The sequence below is a fragment of the Mesoplodon mirus genome (genome assembly GCF_964341445.2).
Source record: "Mesoplodon mirus genome assembly, chromosome: 3".
Lineage (NCBI taxonomy): Eukaryota > Metazoa > Chordata > Mammalia > Artiodactyla > Ziphiidae > Mesoplodon > Mesoplodon mirus.
Window position 1 is genome coordinate 141,999,118 of NC_138978.1, and position 22,125 is coordinate 142,021,242.

Genomic DNA, 22,125 nt, shown 5'->3' on the forward strand with positions numbered 1-22,125 from the left:
TCCCTCTATCATATTCTGCTATGTTGGATCATATTAGATTGGTAACAGGCTTTTTTGAAATCTGGCTAAGGAGATGTTTTAAGTGAGGCTATTATGTGATTTTCAGACACCACCATATGTAATTGACTATATAATATCCCATTACAGGAATAACTTCCAGTACTCTTACTGACTACTCTACTGACTTAACTAGCACAAGACACAGAAGCGTAAGGACAAAAACCACCTTACAATATAGCCATATCTTGCACTTCACAGCTCTCAAAGCATGTGCGTTTGAAGAAGAAAAAAAGAACTGAAAAGTATAAAACCAGAAGTTACTCTGTGGAAAATTATTTCAATCATCAGGCATGTGAAAGATAAGTCAAAGATTCAGTTTTCTTCAATGCTTAGTCAAAACGGAAATTTCCTTCTGTCAAGAATATACTCCAGGGCTTCCCTGGTGGTGCAGTGGTTGAGAGTCTGCCTGCCGATGCAGGGGACACGGGTTTGTGCCCCAGTCTGGGAAGATCCCAAATGCCGCGTAGCGGCTAGGCCCGTGAGCCATGGCCACTGAGACTGCATGTCCAGAGCCTGTGCCCCACAACGGGGAGAGGCCACAACAGTGAGAGGCCAGCATACCGCAAAAAAAAAAAAAAAAAACCCAATATACTCCAGGGGCTTCTCTGATGGCACAGTGGTTAGGAAGCCACCTGCCAATGCAGGGGACACGGGGTCGAGCCCTGGTCCGGGAAGATCCCACATGCCGCGGAGCAACTAAGACCGTGTGCCACGACTATGGAGCCTTCACTCTAGAGCCCGTGAGCCACAACTACTGAGCCTGCGAGCCACAACTACTGAAGCTTGTGTGCCTAGAGCCTGTGCTTTGCAACAAGAGAAGCCACCGCAATAAGAAGCCTGCACACCGCAACAAAGAGTATCCCCCAGTCGCTGCAACTAGAGAAAGCCTGCGCACAGCAACGAAGACACAACACAGTCAAAAATAAATAAAGAAAGAAATAAAAGAATATACCCCACCAATAATGTGTGTAATGGAATGGTGTGAATGAGTATTTTATCAGAATTCCTGTAATGCACAAACTTATAGCAGTACTGAAATCAGTAATGCATTTATAATAGTAAATATTTATGAGGAAGTAATCCATAGAGGTTTTCTCAAAGTTAACAATGAACATTAATGCGACATTATCAATAATAAATTGTGACACTGAAATAAACTTTTCTAAACTATTAATAACTAAAAGCAAACTCTAATCAACCATGTGAAAAGAAATCTATGTCTATAAACTAGAAAGTTTATTTCTTAAAATTTTATTTCTAAAACACATAAACTGTCATATGAGGAGGCAGTTAAAGAATATATAGCTACAAGAGTGGGGAAAAAGATTTATAGAGACACATCTGGCAGTAGTTAATTTTCAAATGTCATTTTTCTAGATTTTGTGACACCTATAGTATTGATATTTGAAAGCATTTAAAAATTGTAATTTGAAGATTTGCTACTTCCAGGTAGAGTAAAATATTTTGAAGCAAAACAACATTTACACTGAGAAAAATTTTAAAAGCCAAATAAAATAGTCAGCATTCAATCAAAAAGTTCTAGACATACCAAGAGATAGGATCATATGACTAAAATTCTAAGAAAAGAACAGATAATACAAAAATATTTATATAAGATATTGTGTATATTTATCAGGAAAAGTCTTTATCAAGAAAAGACTTTAAAATCATCAGAATTAATATTACATTTTATTTATTTGTATATTTTATTTATATATAGATATTTATATATTTATATAAAGAACTTAAAGATAAAGCCCTAGTTAAGGCAGTGACAAAAGCAGTAGCAGTGGGAGTGAAAAGAAATGGTTATATTCAAGGATATTTTGTCAGTAAAAGTCCAAGATCAAATGTCTGACTGCATACATGCAATGGATAGACGGAGTGGGAAAAATCAAAGTTCACTATAGAGGTTCTAGTGAAGATGGGGTTGCCATCACCCAACCCAAGGGGTTGCGATCATCCCCAAGGTCTAGGAGACACAAAGGGAAGGTCATGGTCTTGGAAAAGTTAATTGCTGAGAAAATAAGACTCCCAGTCTCTCCAGCTCCTTACACTAGTTTTTTTTTAAACATCTTTATTGGAGTATAATTGCTTTACAATGGTGTGTTAGTTTCCGCTTTCTAACAAAGTAAATCAGTTATACATATACATATGTCCCCATATCTCTTCCCTCTTGCATCTCCCTCCCTCCCACCCTCCCTATCTCACTCCTCTACGTGGTCACAAAGCACAGAGCTGATCTTCCTGGGCTATGCGGCTGCTTCCCACTAGCTATCTATTCCTTATACCAGTTTTGTTTTTCTGCTCATATACGTAGCAGCATTTCATTCAAGGGGAAAGTCATTGATCTGACTGGTCAAATTAAACACCATAGTTCAAGGCACATTTACAGTGGTTAGTTCCTCCACAATTTAGAAAGTAATGTTCACAATTTCCCTCTTCCGACACTGTGGAACACACTGGCCATTCCTCCAAAGTTTCCACTCCATAGAGTGGACCAGAGATGACGTTAGCCCAGAACTGAGAGCTTGGCATGAGATGGTGTCAACCCCACCTAGAGCTCTGGCATAAGTTATGACCCAACCCAGCTCTACAGAGAGTTCTGCATGGAATCTTGTCTCAGCCATAATAATGTGATTCTGTTTTTCATTTGGTTTTCTTCTTTGCTTAACTTTCCCTGGCCACTCTGACAAACACAATTTCAGGCAATCCTGGGCCACTCACTAACTTTATTCCATCTAATGTTATCCAGATTCCCAAGAAAATTACTAACAATAAAGGGGGAAATTTGGAACATGGTGAGTTTTAGGTGCCTGAAATATACAGGTAACTGAATCCAGTTAAGTAGCAAATTATTTGGATCTCAAATATGCCAGTAGAAGAGCAGACTAAGCTCAATTTAATGTACTCTTACTGGAGACACATGTAAATTCTGGGTCAGTTTTGAAAATGTTAAAAGCACATAGCTGAGATTAAAAGAAAGAAAGGAACACCTGCATGTTTCAGAAAGTAACAGAGAAATTAAATCCAGAGAAATAAGAGCAGACTGATGTGTATGGGTTCCATTCCTTAGTATAGGCCTTATGTACATAGGGGCTGGAGCTAGAAATCTAACATTACCTTGAGGCCAGGAATTTAGACTCAGGATGGAACAATATGGAGAAGTTAGTACAGATATCCTACAGAACTTTCATGAGGAACTGCTTAGTCCATTAAGAGGGCCAAGGGAGGTGGTGAGGAAGATTGATATCTCTTGAAAACCTTCAGGTACAGAAAACATCAACACCTCTGAAAAGTAGGCCTGTCCTTCCCAGAGTTGTGATGGCCAGGTTGTCACTAACCTGTAAGGCCCTGTATGAATCAGAAACTGCAAGGAGAGTAATTCAAAGAAAACCAGATGCAGGATGGGTGTGGCAATAAATCCTAGGACCCTATCAGAAACAAAATTAAAACCACTCTAGAGGGAAATTTTAACAAACCAGGGCAGAGAGTATCCTAACCAGAATAAAATAATAATTCTGAGGAAGTTACTTTACTTATTTAAGTAAGATTCAATGCATTTCCATGGCCAGGCCCTTTTGAAGAATTCTAAAACATATACAAACAATTCATTTACATCTTATATATCCCACCATCCAGAGCAAAATTCACTTAAGAACTGTACTGGTGGAAATTGGGCAGCACTATGGAGAAAATAAAATGTGTTTACCATCAAAAAAACATGAAGGTAAGAAAGATAATGTCTAATTTTTTAATTATCCTGTGGTTTCTTGAAATCTTTTGGAAACCCAAACTAGAGAAACCTAGGAGGAAATGAAGATTTAAATATTTAGAGATTTATCAACTCATCTATAAAAGCTTTATTAATCTCTTCTTTTAATAACATTCCTGAGAGGTATAAATGTGTCCAGTGATAGGGTTGAATAAGCCTGAGAGAATTTCAATTGTTTACTATTCTTGGTCAGCTCTTAAGACCTTTCAGGAGCATTTTGATTTTCATGGCCTCATCCAACAAAAGCAGGATATTTTACAGAAAGTCCTGGGCCACTTTTTGGCTTGCTTTTGTGTTTATGTTTTTGGTGTTTTCACATCGGGCGGTACATTAGGCTACCTATTGCATACTCCCTCATTCATGCATGCATTCATTCAAACAATATTGACTGAGTTGAGACATTTAATTAACACTCAATAAATGATGTTTAGATGAATGAATGCGCTTTCTATCAAAGTAAGTGTAAGTACTGAGAAAAATTACAGAATGTATGATCCCAGCCCCACAAAAGCTTATAACTGTGTTGAGGATATAACATATGCTGGTGAAATAACTAATATATCATATTGGACAGCGTCTAAGTTCAAAAATGAGTTTTTATACATAATCAGAGCCTAAGGAGCACAGAGAAGGGACAGTTCATTATGGGTTGAATCTACCAATAAATGTACATTTCAGATGAGATTTGAGATTGACCTCAAAGAAGAGGACTTAGATATATGAACAGAGAACAAAAAAGGCATGGTGATAGCATGTGCATAGATAGTGTGGCCAATATTTATGTTCTTCATTAAAGATAGTCAGAGATAACCCAAATGTAACTGTTTCCATGGGTCCATTCTCAGTATCCAAAGAAAACGGCAAACCCTATCTTAGTAAAACTAATGAAAAACACAGTCTTTAACAAAGAGATTGTGAAGGAAAGGGGGAGAGAAAGGCTTGCATCCCACACCACACAACAAAACTTACTGAATTATTTGTTTAATTGTCTCCCTCTGAAAATTTCCTCTCCCTCTCTCTGTACGTGTCTCTTCTCCCACATCTGGCCACACTCTACCAGCCATCTTTCCAGATCTTTCCAGAACTCTCCATCCTAGTTTCATTAGGCCACAATTTAAACATCTCACAGGTCTCCAGGATGCATCCCCATCACTTATTCCACAAAGACAAACAAAGGACACTTCTCAGGATCATGTTTCTTTGAAGGAAGAGGTCATGAGGAGTGATTATAAATAATATAAGGTGGAGAGCAGTGACTTAAAATACCATTTTTCACCGTAGAATGTGAATACAGGGAACTTTGGGAAACTAGAAAATCTAGAAAGGATTCACTGATAATTATTTATGTTCAATGAATAAAATAAAATGTAATAATACGGCTAAACTCTGACAGATTCACTTTTTCAAAAGTTGCTTTCACACACCTTCACTATTGGGATGTTTGATAAACACACCTTTCCTTCTTTACTTTCTTCTTTCTTTGCAGATACTGGCACCAAACTTTCAAACAATAAGAACCTTCCCATAAGTCCCTTGCCAGGCAAGATTAAGGTATAACAATCCAAACCAAGTTTTGAAGAAGATAACTGCTTGAAAGCACAGGAAAAGAGCTGGGTTTCTCTTATTCAACAGTCACATAATGAGTAATGTGCGAATTGGTTTAAAAAGTCTCTCTGCATGAGGGGCTAAGGTTAAGATTAGAACTTCTGAGGCCAGAAGAGCAAAATGACTACAACAATCCACATATTTTCAAGAGCTGCCCTTTGGATGTGAGGGATTGATTTTTCCCACTATTTTTTCAGCAATCCAACTGGTGTCTTTATTAAACGACCTAAGGGAATACAGTGTGGCCAAGGAGGCTTAGATTTCCTTAGCCCCAAGTCAGATATTCTCCAGTGACTGTCCACTCAAATGAAAAAGAGAGATTTACAAGAGGAAACTGGATACAACTGAGTGTACTTTAATTTTACCTGAATTATTTGTTTTGTTTTCAATTCTCCGCTGAAGTGCCTACATTAATATATTTTTAAGAACATTTCCTTAAGTTGAAGTATTCATTCAGTATATTCATTTACTATAATTTAGAAAAGCCAAATGATTTAGGCAAATTCATTTCTATATGGCCACAGCAGTGTATTGTGAACTAAATGACACCTGGCAGTTCTTTACTCAGATACTAACTCAATTAGAAGGCAGAACAAGGATACCTACCCATTCAGGGAAGGAAAGGTCACTTAGCCTCTGTAGCTCTCTTAGGTCTCTTATCATCACAGTAAGAAACTGAAGACTAAAAACCATATGATCATCTCAATAGATGAAGAAAACGCTTTTGAAAAAAATTCAATATCCATTCATGGTAAAAACTCTCCAGAAAGTGGGCATAGAGGGAACATACCTCAACATAATAAAGGCCATATACGACAAGCTCATAGCTAACATGCTCAATGGTGAAAAGCTGAAAGCATTTCCCCTAAGATCAGGAACAAGACAAGGATGCCCACTCTCACCACTTTTATTGAAGGTACTTTTGGAAGTCCTAGCCACAGCAATCAGACAAGAAAAGTCAATAAATAAAAGGACTCCAAAATGGAGAGGAAAAAGTAAAACTGTCACTGTTTGCAGATGGCATGATACATAGAAAATCTGAAAGACACCATCAAAAAATTATTAGAGCTCAAAAATGAACTTGGTAAACTTGCAGGATACAAAATTTATATCTAGAAATCTACTGTATTTCTATACACTAACAGTGAACTATCAGAAAGAGAAATTAAGGAAACAATCCCATTTACAATCACGTAAAAAAGAATAAAATACAGAAGAATAAATCTGCCTAAGGAGCTAAAAGACCTGTACCCGGGGAACTATATGACACTGATACAAGAAATTAAAGATGACACAAACAGCTGGAAAGATATACCATGGTCACGGATTGGAAGAATTAATATTGTTAAAGTGACCATCATCCCCAAGGAAATCGACAGATTCAATGCAGTCTGTATCAACATTATCAAGGGCATTTCCCACAGACCTAGAACAAATAATTTTAAAGTTTGTATGGAAACACAAAAGATCCTGAATAGTTAAAACAGTCTTGAGAAAGAAGAACACAACTGGAGGAATCATGCTCCCTGGCTTCAGACTGTGCTACAAACCTACAGTAATCAAAACAGTATGGTACTGGCACAAAAACATCGATCACTGGAACAGAATAGAGAGCCCAGAAATAAACCCATGCACTTATGGTCAATGAATCTATGACAAAGGAGGCAAGAATATGCAGTGGAGAAATGTCTGGGCTTCATTACGGATGGTTTCATCAATTAATTTGTTTTCTTAAATGGACCATACTTTTCCATGTCTTTGTATACCTTGTGATTTTTTTGGTTGAAAATTTGTCTTTCAAATATTATAATGTGGTATCTATGGAAATCAGATTCTCCCACTTTCCCAGGGTTTCCTGGGCTTTTGATTGTTGGAGGCTGTAGTAGTCTGTTTGTTTAGGGACCTTTCCAAACTATTTTTGCAATGACTGTTTTCCTTATCGTATGTACGCACTGAAGTCTCTGTTCCTTTAGTTCATGTTTAGCTAATGTTTTGACAGAGATTTCCTTGAATTCCTGCACCTAAAACAAACAAAAATAAATACACACAAGCACATCCACATGCACACTCAAAACCACACACCTCTGCCCATTGTGCAGATTGCTGGATCACTCCTTCAACATTTAGCTGACCTGCACTGAGTTCAGGGCTCAGCCCGTGGTAAAAGCTTAGAGACTCCTCTGGTGTTTTCAGAACATGCATCTTATCTCGAGTATGCATGTGGCTTTCCTAATTTCTCTGGACACATGTGTACTTTTTGTAGGTTCTAATTTCCCAAAGAATCTCCCCCAACTTTGGCTCCTGCATCTTCTGTGGTCTATTGTATTTCAATGCACAGTCTTCTGCCCCAGCCATTTGTGCTTTGTTGGTTCACCTTGCACTTTTTTTGAGCAATGACCGCTGCTTTTCCAGACTGTGTTCCAAGTTAGCTAAGACAGAGATAAGCATCTTGTGTCAGTCCTTCAGGTAGCTCCCAGAACAGATAGGTTAGAACAGATACACATAATAATCTGAGAGTACGGTCTCTTCTGCTCCCTCCTGAAGCAGGATTGAGGGTCCCATACTAGGAATGGTCTGCTGCTACTTTAAGACTATCACTGCATTAAGACTCCACCACTTTAAGACCATCACTACACTAACAGTGGATGGGGCAAGGGCAAGTAAAAATGCCACAAAGCTTTCCTGCCATTTTCAAATTGCCTCTTCCCTGGTTCACTATGTGTTTGGTTGCTATAAATCTTTGGCTGATTTCAGGACTAAGAGAAACTCAAAGAACCCCACAGCAAAAAACAGTATAATCAAACTCTCAGAAGCCAAACGACACAGAAAGAATCTTTTCTCCCAAAGGAGAAAGAAAAAAGAAATTTGTTACAAAGCAGGGATCCTCAAAAAGATTAGAGCTAATTTCCTATATGAAACCACGGAAGCAAGAGGCCAGACATATTTAAAGTGCTGAAAGAAAAAAAAAATTGTCCACCAAGAATTCTATATTTGGCCAAACTGGTTTCAAAACTTAGGGAGAAATTAACGCATTCCCAGATGAACAAAGGCTGAGGGCATTTATTTTACAACTTCCTACCACTGCCCTATGAGAAATGCTAAATTGAACCTTCAGGTTGAAATGAAAGGACACTAGACAGCATCTCGAAGCTGTAGAAAGAAATAGAAATCTCCAGTAAAGATAAATACATGGGCAAATACTAAAGCCAGTATCGTGTTATTGGCTTGTAGCTCTACTTTTTATTTCTTACATGATTGAAAAAACAAATGTATAAAATAATCATAAACCATGTTATTGGGCTCACAAAGTATAAAGGTGTAATTTGTGACAATAATAATGTAAAGAGGAGGAACGGAACTGTAGAGGAACAGAGTTTCTGTGTGCTACTGAAGTTGGTTTCAATTGAAATTATATTGTTTTAACATTAGAATGGTAAATGTCATCTTCTTGATAACCACAAAGAAAATATCAATAGACTATATGCAAAAAGAAATGAAAAGGGAATCAAGAGTTCACCACAAGAAAATCGGCTAAGCACAGAAGTCAGTAATGGAGTAAATGAGGGGCAAAAAATGCATAAGGCATACAGAAAACAAGCAGGAAATAGACAGAATTAAGTTCTTCCTCATCAGTAATTTTTGAAAAAGTAAGTGGGTTAAGCTCTCCAATAAAAAGGTAAACATTGGCAGAATGGACTTTAAAAACAACCATAATCCGGGCTTCCCTGGTGGCGCAGTGGTTGAGAGTCCGCCTGCCGATGCAGGGGACACGGGTTCGTGCCCCGGTCTGGGAGGATCCCACATGCCGCGGAGCGGCTGGGCCCGTGAGCCATGGCCACTGAGCGGGCGCGTCCGGAGCCTGTGCTCCGCAGCGGGAGAGGCCACAACAGTGAGAGGCCCGCATACCACACACACACACACACAAAAAAAAACAACCATAATCCAAGTATATGCTGTCCGCAAAAAACTCGATTTCAAAAGACACAAGTTGCTTGAAAGTTAAAGCATAGAATAAAATATCCCATGTAAATAGTAACAAAAAAGAAGGAAAGAGAGACAGAAAAAGAAAGGAAGGAAGGAAGGAAGGAAGGAAGATAGATCTGGGATGGCTATGTTACTATCACACAAAATAAACTTTAAATCAAAAACTATCACAAGAGGAAAAGGAGGCCACTATATGTTGATAACAAGTTCAATCTATCAAGAAGATAGAACACCTATAAACATATATGTACCAAACAACCCCCAAATATGTGAAGCAAACATTGACAGAATTGAAGGAAGAAATAGATAGTTCTAAAATAATAGTTGGAGATCAATACCTTGCTTTCAATAATGGAAAACACATCTAGACAGGAGATCAGTAGAGAGGTAGGGGGACTGAATAACACATTTAACCAACTAAACCTAACAGCCGTATATAGATCACTCCACTCAACAACAGCAGAATACACATTTTTCTCAAGTACACATGGAACACTCTCCGGGAAAGACCATATGTTAGGCCACAATACAAGTACCAATACATTTTTAAGAAATTGAAATCATACAAAGTATCTTCTTTAGCCACAGTGAAATGAAGGTAGAAATCAATAACAGAACCATTGATAGCCATTTCCCATCATGCCTGCCACACATGATATAAAGCAATGAAGGGAAAAACATAATTTCCCACTTAGAAAAGTGGGAAAGAGGACATACCATTGACACAGAGTGTGTGCTGTTTCCCGTTGTCAGGGATAGAAATAAATTAGCATCATTTATTCATTAGTGTGTTAATTTCTTGGTCAATCATTGGGCAGCCAGTGTTTCTGCCTGATGGGAAGATTTCCTATACTCAGTGTTGGGTGGAGCCAACCTTGAAAGGGACATTTTAAAGGATTATACTGTGATGGGCTTCGCAGTACCCTTCCTCCTATGCCAGTATTTAGGCTGGGGTATTTCCATGGAGTGTGTACAATCGTAGGCCCCAGTTCACCAGAATTTAGTTTGACTCATTCTGTTAATACATTCCCTCAGTACTTTGTCTTTTGTATCCTTTTGCATTTACTTCATTCTTTATTATCACTGCGAAACAACTTTGTTTCCTGTTCAGATGCCAAAAAGTGGATATCAATACCTCCTGAGTTTTACACATCACAGATCAGTTTTGGATATCAGGGACAGAGACAACAGCTATTTCCAATGACTTTGAGACATACTTGAACATGTGATTAACATGTTGAGTGTTGAAATGTGTGTCGAGCTCATTATACGTGCTCTAAAAGGTTTCAAACTGCAAATATTTAAAAATCTCTATCTTTGAATAGTTTTCCTGTGCTGTCCCTTTGTGTCAGACTGTTAATGTGCAGTCTGGCACCTTCAGATAATGTGGCTTTGTAACCAATTATTTACATGTTGTTTTATCCACAGAGAATGTTTTTTTTTAAAATAAATTTATTTATTATTTATTTTTGGCCGTGTTGGGTCTTTGTTGCTGCACACAGGCTGTCTCTAGTTGGGGCGAGCGGAGGCTACTCTTCGTTGTGGTTGTGCGGGCTCCTCATTGCTGTGGCTTCTCTTGTTGCGGAGCACGGGCTCTAGGCGCTGGGGCTTCAGTAGTTGTGGCACGCGGGCTTCAGTAGTTGTGGTTCATGGGCCCTAGAGCACAGGCTCAGTAGTTGTGGCACACGGGCTTATTTGCTCCGCGGCATGTGGGATCTTCCCGGACCAGGGCTTGAACCCATGTCCCCTGCACTGGCAGGCGGATTCCCCACCACTGTGCCACCAGGGAAGTCCCCACACAGAGAATCTTAAGGTCAAAACATACAACTTGATTAACTACACTTCCTCCTGTTCACATTTCCCTCATCTTTTCTTCATCGTCTGTCTATGTTTCCTTGGCCCTGTTTATATTAAGTGCTTTTGCCATTATATTTGATTGTATGTATTCCGGTGAGTTACCACAATGCTTTATGAGACATGCTAGGATATAAATGCATTTAAGTAATATATATATATATATATATATATATATACACACACACATATATATGTAGTTTGCTTGAGTGCAGTGTTTTTTGTTTTCTGTACTGAATTCATTAGCATGGGTCGGTATAATATTTAGCATAGGTCGATATGTAATTTGTAAACTAATAAAGTCTTAAAAGTGAGGAAATAAGTCTTTCAAATTTAATTATTTATTTTAAAGAGCAGAATAGCATACATAAACAAGTGCCTAATGAAAACTTGTATTCTAATTTGGAACTCTCATGAACACCTAGTCTTTTGTTCTTCTAATGGTATGATCGTAGGCCATTTGATTATTTTTATTTTTATGGCTTTAACTTTAGAATAATGAAATATTCATAAATTTTAAAAAGTATTTTTCTTTATTTGATGGGGGTGGGATACTGGAGAAATGAAAGGTCAAACACCTATTGAGGAATCCATACTTGTCTATATAGTGTGTACTTTTATTTCAATAACTGATTTAAAATTCCTAAAAGGATGCTATAATAAGTTATTATGCCATTTTACAGACTGAATTAAGTGAATTTCAGGGAGGTATGAAACTTGCCTAAGGCTATCCAGCTGCCAAGTGGTAGAAGTGAGAATTAAATCCAGGTATACCTATCGCCAAAGTTTCTGCTCATCCCTTTACATCATCCACTTTGAATAGCCAATGCTTTTCTGCTTACAAATATGACTGAGGTTTCCAGACAGTCAACATTGCTTTTTAATCAGATAGAAAAATTACTGTTGCTTCTCTAAAGACATATTCCTTTTCCATTAAGTGACTTTAGTTGTTCAGATAATACTTCCAGACAGTAGTCATCATACAGTTGGAGACTAAGAACAGAACTCAGGGATGTGTCTAGCACTCAGTAAAGACCAACTGGGCTCACTGATGGTACTTACGGTCATTTCCTCTTGACTAACATAATCTTATTAATAAGACCCTAATAATTCACAGTACTGCCCTTGCCTGATTGTTTGTTCTTCTCCCTCTATCACTCTCTCTTTCCCCATATGATTATTATTTTTGACAATTTTTGGTGAATTAAATTCAGGGATTAGTATTCAGGAGCGCTAGTCACAAAAGCAGAGAGTCTTAGCTCACACCAAAGGAAGAAAATAGAGAAAAAGTATAAATTATATGAATACACACATATCACACATGTATCAACTATATGTTGCACTTCTCCAAAATCTATTTGGTATCTGCACATTTATTGTATATTAGCAGTAAGACAAGAAATGAGCGTAACGCTCTGTTTACAAGATACAGAAAATAGACCCAAATATGGAAATTACTAGCGATGAGAATGGGGAAGAAAGACTACAACAAGGAATGTAGATGATATTTTTGTTTCTTAGCTATGATGCCAAATATTGAACTTTCAACTTGAGACAAGGAGGCCATAAAAAGTTGTATTAGTTTCCTAGAGCTGCCATGACAAAGTCCCAGAGACTGAGGAGGTTAAACAACAGAAATTTACTCACTCACGGGTGTAGAGGCTAGAAATCTGAGATAAGGTGTCAACAGGATTGATTTCTTCTGAGGTATCTCTTCTTGGTTTGTAGATGCCATGTTTTCCTTTGGTCTTCACATGGTCTCTCTGTGCATGTCTGTGTCCTAATATTTTCTTTTTATAAGGACACCAGTCATATTGAATTAGAGCCCACCCATTTGACCTCATTTGACCTCAGTTACCTATTTAAGGGCCTTATCTCCAAATACAGTCAGATTACGAGGTATTGGGGGTTAAGACTTCCACATATTAACTTGAGCAGGACACAGTTCAGGTGATAATAGAAGATAAGAGTAATTTAAGCAAGTAAGTAACTATTGTTTACAGTGAGTTGCTTAAGGATATGTATTTACTCAAGAAAAACAAGAAGAAATTACATAACACTCTGTGTTATACAAAGATATTAAATTAATCATCATAACATCCTGTGAGATGGGCATTAAATTAGACTAAGCAAGAGTAAGCAACTTATCCAGAATTGTATAGTTGGTACTTTCCAGAATTTAAACCAGGTATTTTCCCAGTTCCATTCTACGTTACATATTCATTTCATTATTTGAAATGAATTTTGAGTCTTCATTTTGCTTAGTTCCTGAAGTTATATGGGGATAGAATGGAGTTGGATATTTTCAGTGACATTCACACATGGGGAAGGAAATTGAGTCCAGAAGCTTCAGCAATGTTTCCATGGAGAACGCTAACAACAGAACCAGAAACACCGTTATCCTTTTGGTTCAGTGATCTTTCCTATAGCACTACAAGAATCAATTTTAAGAAGCCCCATGTCTTCCAAACTTTCACCAATGGGCTCTGTAGGGTCCTCTAACAATATCTAAGAGACTAACTACTTTCACATTCCAAGCCACTTAAGACAAGGAGTTCTGATTGTTCTCTGTGAGGAAATCAAGTGACAATCATACATAGCTGGTAATTTAGGATAGTTTCTTCAGGGCCCAGGCAAAACCTAATACACAAGTGATAACCATTGTTAAGTGCATCTTTGACAAGGATTCATCAAGTATCAAAGAGGTCTATAAATTGGGAGAAATTGTGATCAAAGACAAACATAGACCACAGATATTTAAGTAATGCTCAATTATTTATGAGTTTAACTTTGGTTAACCTCATTTTCCTTCTTCTAGACAATTTCCAATTCATCTCCACAAAGAGACCAGAATACTTACCTTCCAAAACAAGATTTATTGTGTTCCTTTAATTCAAAGCATACAGTGACTTCTACATTCACTCCACCAAGTTTTGCTAGGAGACATTATATTTTGTCTTGAATTACATATGCCACCATACTTGACTTAGCTCATCCTACTGGAAGCACTTTGACGGCAGATTCTACAGTCTTGTCTTACATCCTCTACGGAATCAAGCCAAGGGAATCACACATAGTTACAGCTGGAAAAACGTTTGTTCTGGGTTGATACTTTTAGCCTTTACCACCAAGACTTTATCACCAAGATCTATCTTGACAGTCTCTAAACAGGAGACCTTCTTGCCTTCCGTTTTCATATTGACAAGGAAGGTAAAGGGAAGAACTGAGAAGTACCCAAAGTCAGCTAGCAGCCAGCACAGATAAATCATCTGTGGAGATATTGTTTCTTTCAAAAGATATAAACATAAGAGGAAGTCCTAGTGTTTGAAACAATTGTGCATAATAAAAAATTCCATGAAAACCTAGAAATCCAGATGCAGATCAGTAACATATTGGCTAAATAAGCTGTTATGTTCATGCAATGGACAAGTGTACAGACATTAAGAAGAACGAGATACTCTTTTCTATGAGATTCTCTTTTCACTGAACTCATCAGTGCTGCAAAAACAATGTTACATAATACTTTTTCTTTAACATTATATCAGGCATCCTCATCTTGTCCTGCATTTATTGCCAGTGTTACTAAAGTTTATCATTTACCTCTTTCTCTTGTAGACATATAATTTCTTCTTATTTTGGAAGCATTCATCAATCCCTATTTTACTCTTTCTTTTAAATTACAAATGAATATTGAATTTTATAAACTATCTTTTGCGGGATATTTCAAGTGATTGTATAGTATTGCTCTCCTTGGACCTTGTTATATGGTAAATTATATTTTGTTATTTTATATATGCTATTTATTATATATCATATTATGTTTACTAATTACATTTATTATATTATAATTACATTATAATTAAGGCAGCATTTTGTTTTAGATAGACAAAACAACCAGTGGAATAGGAAGCATCTTAAAATTAGATGCAAGAGCATAAGGGAGTTGAGTTTAAAATAAAATTCACATTTTGGATCAGTAGGAAAAATTATTCAACAGAAGTGGGAAAATATGGCTATCATTACTAAATTCTAGATACAGCAAGTAGTTAAAAGTTAAAAAATAATGAAACTGTAAAAGTATCAGAAACCTGGGAGACATGAAATAAAGTATTCATGAGGAACACCTTTCTCAGATACAAAGAAAAAAGGATACATTTAATTATATAAGAAATAAAATTTGCCTCATGGCAAAATGCACTACAAAGGTCAGAAAACAAGCAAAAGAAATTGGGAAATATATTAAGAAATGGATATGCTTTCTTTACAACTTTTGAGGAAGCACATGTTTCTTTTTCCTTTAACCTGTTATGGGGGTATTAATCTATAATGTAAGTGCATGGTTCCTTTCCTTTAACCTGTAATGTGAGACTTAATCTATATGGTAAGTGCATGGTTCCTTTCCTTTCATCTGTAATGTGAGTGTCAACATGGGGCACTGTTTCCAAGCACAGACTTTGGATGTTCCTGTACTGGTCCCATCACTGACCATCCACAAAAACTTACAAATGTTGCTTCACTTTCCTGGGGCTTAGAGTCTTAGCTAAGAAATGGAAGCAAAATAGAACTTTCCCGCAGGGATGATAGAAGGTTTAAAGGAGTAAATATGTAAGTGACTTAGCACAGTGCCTAGTACAAGAGAGATCAATATAAGTACTTATCATTTTTTAAAGAGATAGATGAAAGAAATAAAATGTGGTGTTTTCAATCTATTGATATATATCCTTGACATTAAACTACCTTTTCATTCATTGGATGACCTAACTTGCTCATGCTTCTTCTTACTCTAGTGAACTTGGGTAGCTAATATCATAGTTTAAAATTTTTGCTTTTATATTTACAAGTAAATTTGACCCGTAAATTTCTTTTTCCTTACAGTCCTAATCTATTTTCAGTATTAGGATTATATAGACTTCATAAGATGAATAAAGGAGAATTCTTCCTTCGCTATCTCTAGAAGTTTTTCTTTGTTCATATTGATGTTATCTGTTTAATAGAAGTTCCATAGAATTCACCTCCCAAATGATCTGGCTGGGTCTGGTATTTTCTTGGTGAAACATTGTAAACTATTGACATAATTCCTTTACTGGTGAAAGAGCTCCAGCTATAAATTTCCTCTTGTGTCAGTTTTGGTAAACTTTAGGAGCTAGGAAATTGTCCACTTTACAGAAATGTTCAAATTTACGGGCATTTCATATATTCTCTGCTCTAACATTGTCCTGATTCTTTCTGTATATTATTTACTTATGTTTTTGTTTTGCTTAATCAAAGTGTGTTTTTTAAATCTTTTCAAAGAATATTCTTTTGACTTACTAAATCACCTCAATTTTATACTTTTTTCTGTTTTATTAAGTTCTGCTCATATATTTATTATCTATTTTTCTATGTTCTCAGGGTTTATTGTTTTACTCTTCTGATGTCAATTAAAACACTTGGTTATTAATTTTAAGAAATCTTTTTAGTTATAAATAGTTGAACTTTTTGAAGATTCCAGATTAGTTGTAAGTATCTAAGGGTCAGCTCGTCCACACTGTTGCTAGCCTAAGGCTTAGTTCACCCTACCGCAATGTATATATTGACATTTTTTCCCCTCGACTTTCTGTGTTTTGCTACTTCTCACTTTTCTTTGGAGAGAAGCCCTTTGAAATAACCTTAACTTATTTTACAGCCAATAAGTCTTTAAAATAATGTGTATTTTTTAAAGATAAATCTACTTATATAATTAGGCAGAAAATCTGACCTGCCATATTTTTTAAAACAGCATAAAGTCACACTTCTCCATGATTAATCTGCTGTATTACACAACCTTCGAGTTTTTAGCTTTATCAATGACATGTACTTGAAAAATGTTTTAAAGATCCTACCCAGTCTTTTAAAACATCCTTGTTCCTTGTTTCAGTCCTAGTTTTATGTATATTTTCTGCCTGGCACCTGATTATTCCAACATCTGATGGATGGCCTTGGGAATATAATTCTGGTATTGATTGTTTTTTGCTGATTCTCTCCACTTCTAGCTGATTTCTTCATTATTGTGTAAATTTAGATCATGAGCTCATGTTTAGCTAAACTTTCTCTGTGGGAATGCTATAGGCCTGTGTTGAAGGTCTACCTCTCCAGAAAGGGTTTAGTTTTGTGTTTGGAATACCACCGATTTGGGAGCATTTTAAGTTAATTTCTTAGCTTCTGTTTGCAAGACCGCACATAAATTTGCAACCCAAACACTGGGAACACAGATCTGGGGTTCAGAATTCTCAAGATTTCCTACCTGTTTCCTACCCAGAGCAGAGGCCAAGAGAATTTGGTCTTAGTCTCCCTTTGCCAGCAGATATTTTTTCTCCTGGCACACCCTTTCATTGAAGGTGAAGCTAGGGATAGATAGGTTTAGTTCTAACTTCCCATCTAGTAGGGATGGAGTCTTACCTCCTGCCTCTCACGTGGTTATGGCCATTTATAAACAAGTCTCTATGTCAGTTGTGTCATTAAACTATGGCCTGTATTACAAATCCAGACAGATGCCTATTTCTATGGCCTGTGAGCTATGAAGAATTTTCACATTTTAACTGGTAACATTTTAAATGGTTACCTAAGTACCTAAATAATATCCTCAATTTTGCTCTTTGGTCTACAAAGCCTAAAATATTTGCCACTTGGCTCCATAAAAACAGGATTTCCAGCTTCTGTTCTAAGCTATCAAGATCTTCAATCCACTCCTAATATAGCTATAACTCTCACACATGTACCACCCTTCTTTCATGGGTCCTGGAAATTTCTACTGCATACTTCAAAAATCAACCACGCACTTAAGAATAAGTTGTGTACATTTAACCTAGCATACCTAACCCTTTTCCTTCAGGAGAGTTTTTCAAGTAATCTTGCCCACCGTATTCTTTAGAGCTTCATTAATAATGGCAAAAAATTAAAACAACTTAACATTCAACAAGTGGGAATTGTTCATAACAATTATAGAAGCACATACAGTAGAAAACTATAAACTCTTATTGAAACAGTGAGACATAACTAGTTTTATTCTTAGAGAACTATGTTTATTTAGGTCCCTTTTGTTTAAATAAGTATATTTCTGTGTATGTATGTATATAGTCATGTATTTATATACACATACATTATTTGTATGATATAGTTATATAAACAAATGAAATACATACCTATACACATACCTTTGATTTACATTTGTATACATACACAGGAATATAATTATATATATTATATAGTTATATACATTGAACTGAAAACTGGTAGTATACATATATATCGTGTATAAATGTGTGTCATCTATGTGCATGTGTAGAAAAGCAGGTTGAGAGATATGGAAGCATGAGTTAGACAGGGTTCATGATTATAAAAGTAGTTATGTGTAGGTAGTGAGGTTAAGGCCCATTTGATTGAAAATATTGCATATTTTTACATCAATTGTTATGATGAACAGATTCCTATGTAAATAAAATTATAAATAGCTATACATACTTGTATGTGTAATGTATAATTAAAATATATATAGTTTTATAGATGTATTATATTTATATTACATAATATAATTGTCTTATACTAATTCATTACGTATTGTGTTATATAGAATATATTAACTATAGTGTATTATATCAGATAATAATAATTATATATTTATAATATATATAAATATATATATTTATAATTTATATATTATGATTGTTTTATAATCAATATTACAGGATATATCATATTAATATTATGAACATATTAACCATATAAATACATTTCATTACCCATATATTTTGTATATAATATACGCTAGGCAAAAATATATATTAATATAACACATAATTGTTATACATTAATATAAATATTAGTATATTAAATTTATATATCAATATAATATTTAATATTGGTATATTTGTGTTATATTTAATATATACATAGCTAATGCTCTTTAAAGCCATCTGCTACAAGTAGAATAAGACCAGGAGTATGGCCAAAGCAAATTCTAAAAATATTAGATTACTTATATTCATTTATATGTCATTTTCCTGGAATCTGCATCTGGCTATTAGAGAGGACACACAGCAAAGTCAACAAAAAGTGCCCAGGAGGACATAGGATCCTTTATTTATTGGAACCTCAAAGGAAACACAGTGCTATCCAGTCCCCCATCAAAGAGCCAAGAGCAAACCTTGAAGCACCCAGTAAAAGCCCATTCAAACAAAAAAGCTTTCCCACTTAAACTGGAAAAAGTTAAGTTCCCAAGAGACCCCCTACACCAACCACCGAAGCTCATTTGGCAGTAAAAACAAAAATGTTCACCGAACAACAAGAAACCCAAAACAATAGTTGTTTTAGCACAAACAAAAAAAAAGCAGCTAATTAGTGTCTCTCCTGTTTGAAAGAAGGGGGTGGGAAGTGGGCAGAAGACCTGATAGGAAAGATAAAAAGAAAAGGAAAAGGAAAATAAGTTTCCAGTTTGACACTCAAGCTGTCTTCTGTATCCATTTTGTCAAGACCACCAAGTCAATGTGGAGGCTTTTTCCTCTTTCCCTTTTCTTTTCATGAGACTGATCACAACCAGCACTGCAGAGTCCATCGAATTAAGGAATGCTGTTGCCTACATGTGTGAATGAGCTGTGAGTAAAGTACTGAAGTAGAGGACACCTAAAGTGAAACGTCTTCATGAATGTCCATGTGGCTGAGCAGGAAGTTAACCTTTCATAGATGTGCTAAAGAAGAAGAGTTGGCTTTTATTTTATTTACTTTTCCCCGCACTGTGTTGAATGACTATCATCTACAAGTTCAGGCTACTTTTTGCTGAGGATTAATGCACTGGGAGAGCTGAGAGAAAACTGAACAGTAGAGCTGTCTTTTTCTTGACCAGTTCACCTTACTTTCCCAAACTCTAAGTCTTTCCCTAATTCTTTCTCCTTTTTATTGTAGTAAAATGAACAGAACACAAAATTCACCATTTTGATCATTTTACAATTCACTGTACCATTCAGTGGAATTTAGTACTGTCCCAATGTTGTGCAACTATCACCGCTGTCCAGCTGAAAAACATTTTCATCACCCCAAGAGGAAACCTACACCCATTTTAAGGAGTCATTCCCTATTTCCCTCTGTTCCAAACCCCTGGCACCCACTAATGTATAATATTTGCCGTGTGTATGGATCTGCCACTGCTGGACATTTCGCATAAATGGAACCATACCATATGTAGCCTTTCGTGCCTGATGAGAAGTTGTGCAGTGGTAGGAAAAACTAAAATGCGATGTACTGTATGATGTATGTTTTACTGAAGTGGCTTGGTCAGATTATAATGATTTATGATAAAATCACGTAAAGCAAGCATCACAATTCTCCAGGAATGTTCTGAAGAATGCTAATGTTAATTATGAATACGTGAATCCCAAATCTTTCATTTGTATTGACCTTATCTCATTAATTCTTCTCCCAACGCTGCTATAACTAGAGTTGAGTTCTAAAATGTACCTTCCTCTTTTCCCATAGAAATTGTCCCACAATTTCAAAAAGTTCTCAAAGGTGAAAAAGTGCACACGACGTTTATCACATTTGCAAATGCCAATGGAAATGCTAAGCTAACACTGTCCAAAATGCAATATTCTTCTGTGAGAGCACCCAACTTTAAACAAATACACATATTCTAAATACAGCTTAGATCTGTGACATGTTTTGGCCACTGAAGTATGAGCAGACATGATGGCCTTAAATGAGCAGAAGAGGCCTTAAATGGGCTTGTGCGGTTGGGCTCACCTCTTATGTTTCAGTGGACTTTTAGAGAAGACAGAGCCTGGGAGCTGCGGCCTCACAGTTGGGCTGCAGACGAAGAGGTGTGTGACAGACCTCAAACTGACCCAAAACACGGAGCAAAACTAGCCATCTAGAGGTCTAAAAGAGAGCCACTGCAGCTAGCCCATAGGTCCAAGAGAAATAAATTCTTGTTTATGTAACGGACTTTGGTGTGATTTGTTCCAAAGCATTATCACAGCAAGAGCTGACTAACACAACATCCTCCAAATCATTGTTATGTAAATGGATGCCACCATGCCTACATTTAAGGCAACTGTGTACTCAAATTGTGAGAATTCTTGAACTCTTGGTGCCTCTCCAACACAATGTACATGGCTAAATTTCCACAAATAAGTTCACTAATATACCACAAAGATCTCTCTAAACTTTTATTAAATGTAATGCAAAGTTCTTTCTTTTCATTTTCTGCTTCTACATAGTTAAAATGCTGTTTATCAATGTACAACGGTTCTTGCCGTTTGGCTTCTGTCGTTAGAGTCTTTTGAACTCTTTGGCTTTTCAGCTCCATTTGAATCAGCAAATGCCCTAAGGAGAAAAGCTGCACCAAGTGTCAAGCTTGCGTCTGTGTTTCCCTTCTCTCCACAACTTGGCCCACATGTCTTGGTGTCTCTCTAACATTCAGACGCCAGCGAACAGAAGTTTTCCTACTCTATCCAGCTTTTCTAAAATTTCTTTAGACTTCGCCTGATCTTATGTTATTAATCAACTATCATCTCAATTACCCCTAGGAAGAAAATTTACAATTTTTAGAGAAAACGGAACCCTGGTACACTGTTGGTAGGAATGTAAACTGGTGCAGCCACTGTGGACAACAGTATGGAGGGTTCTCAAAAACTAAAAATAGAACTACCATATGACCTTGCAACTCCACTCCTGGGTATAAATCCAAAAAGAACAAAAACACGTGTTTTCAAAGACATGTATTGGAAAAGATACGTGCACCCCAATGTTCGGAGCATCAGTATTTACAATTACCAAGATATGGAAGCAACCTAAGTGTCATCAACTGATGAATGGATAAAGAAGATGCGGTACATATA

The 22,125-nt window shown here is 36.5% G+C and overlaps 1 pseudogene across 1 annotated transcript in view; it reads left to right on the top strand.

The window, feature by feature from the left end:
• The first annotated feature begins 20,520 nt into the window (after positions 1–20,520).
• LOC309799283 overlaps positions 20,521–22,125 on the top strand; it is a 67,675-nt pseudogene continuing 66,070 nt past the window's right edge. Inside the window, exon 1 of the transcript in view lies at positions 20,521–20,527. The product of the transcript in view is annotated as an uncharacterized misc_RNA (transcript). The remainder of the gene's footprint in view (positions 20,528–22,125) is intronic.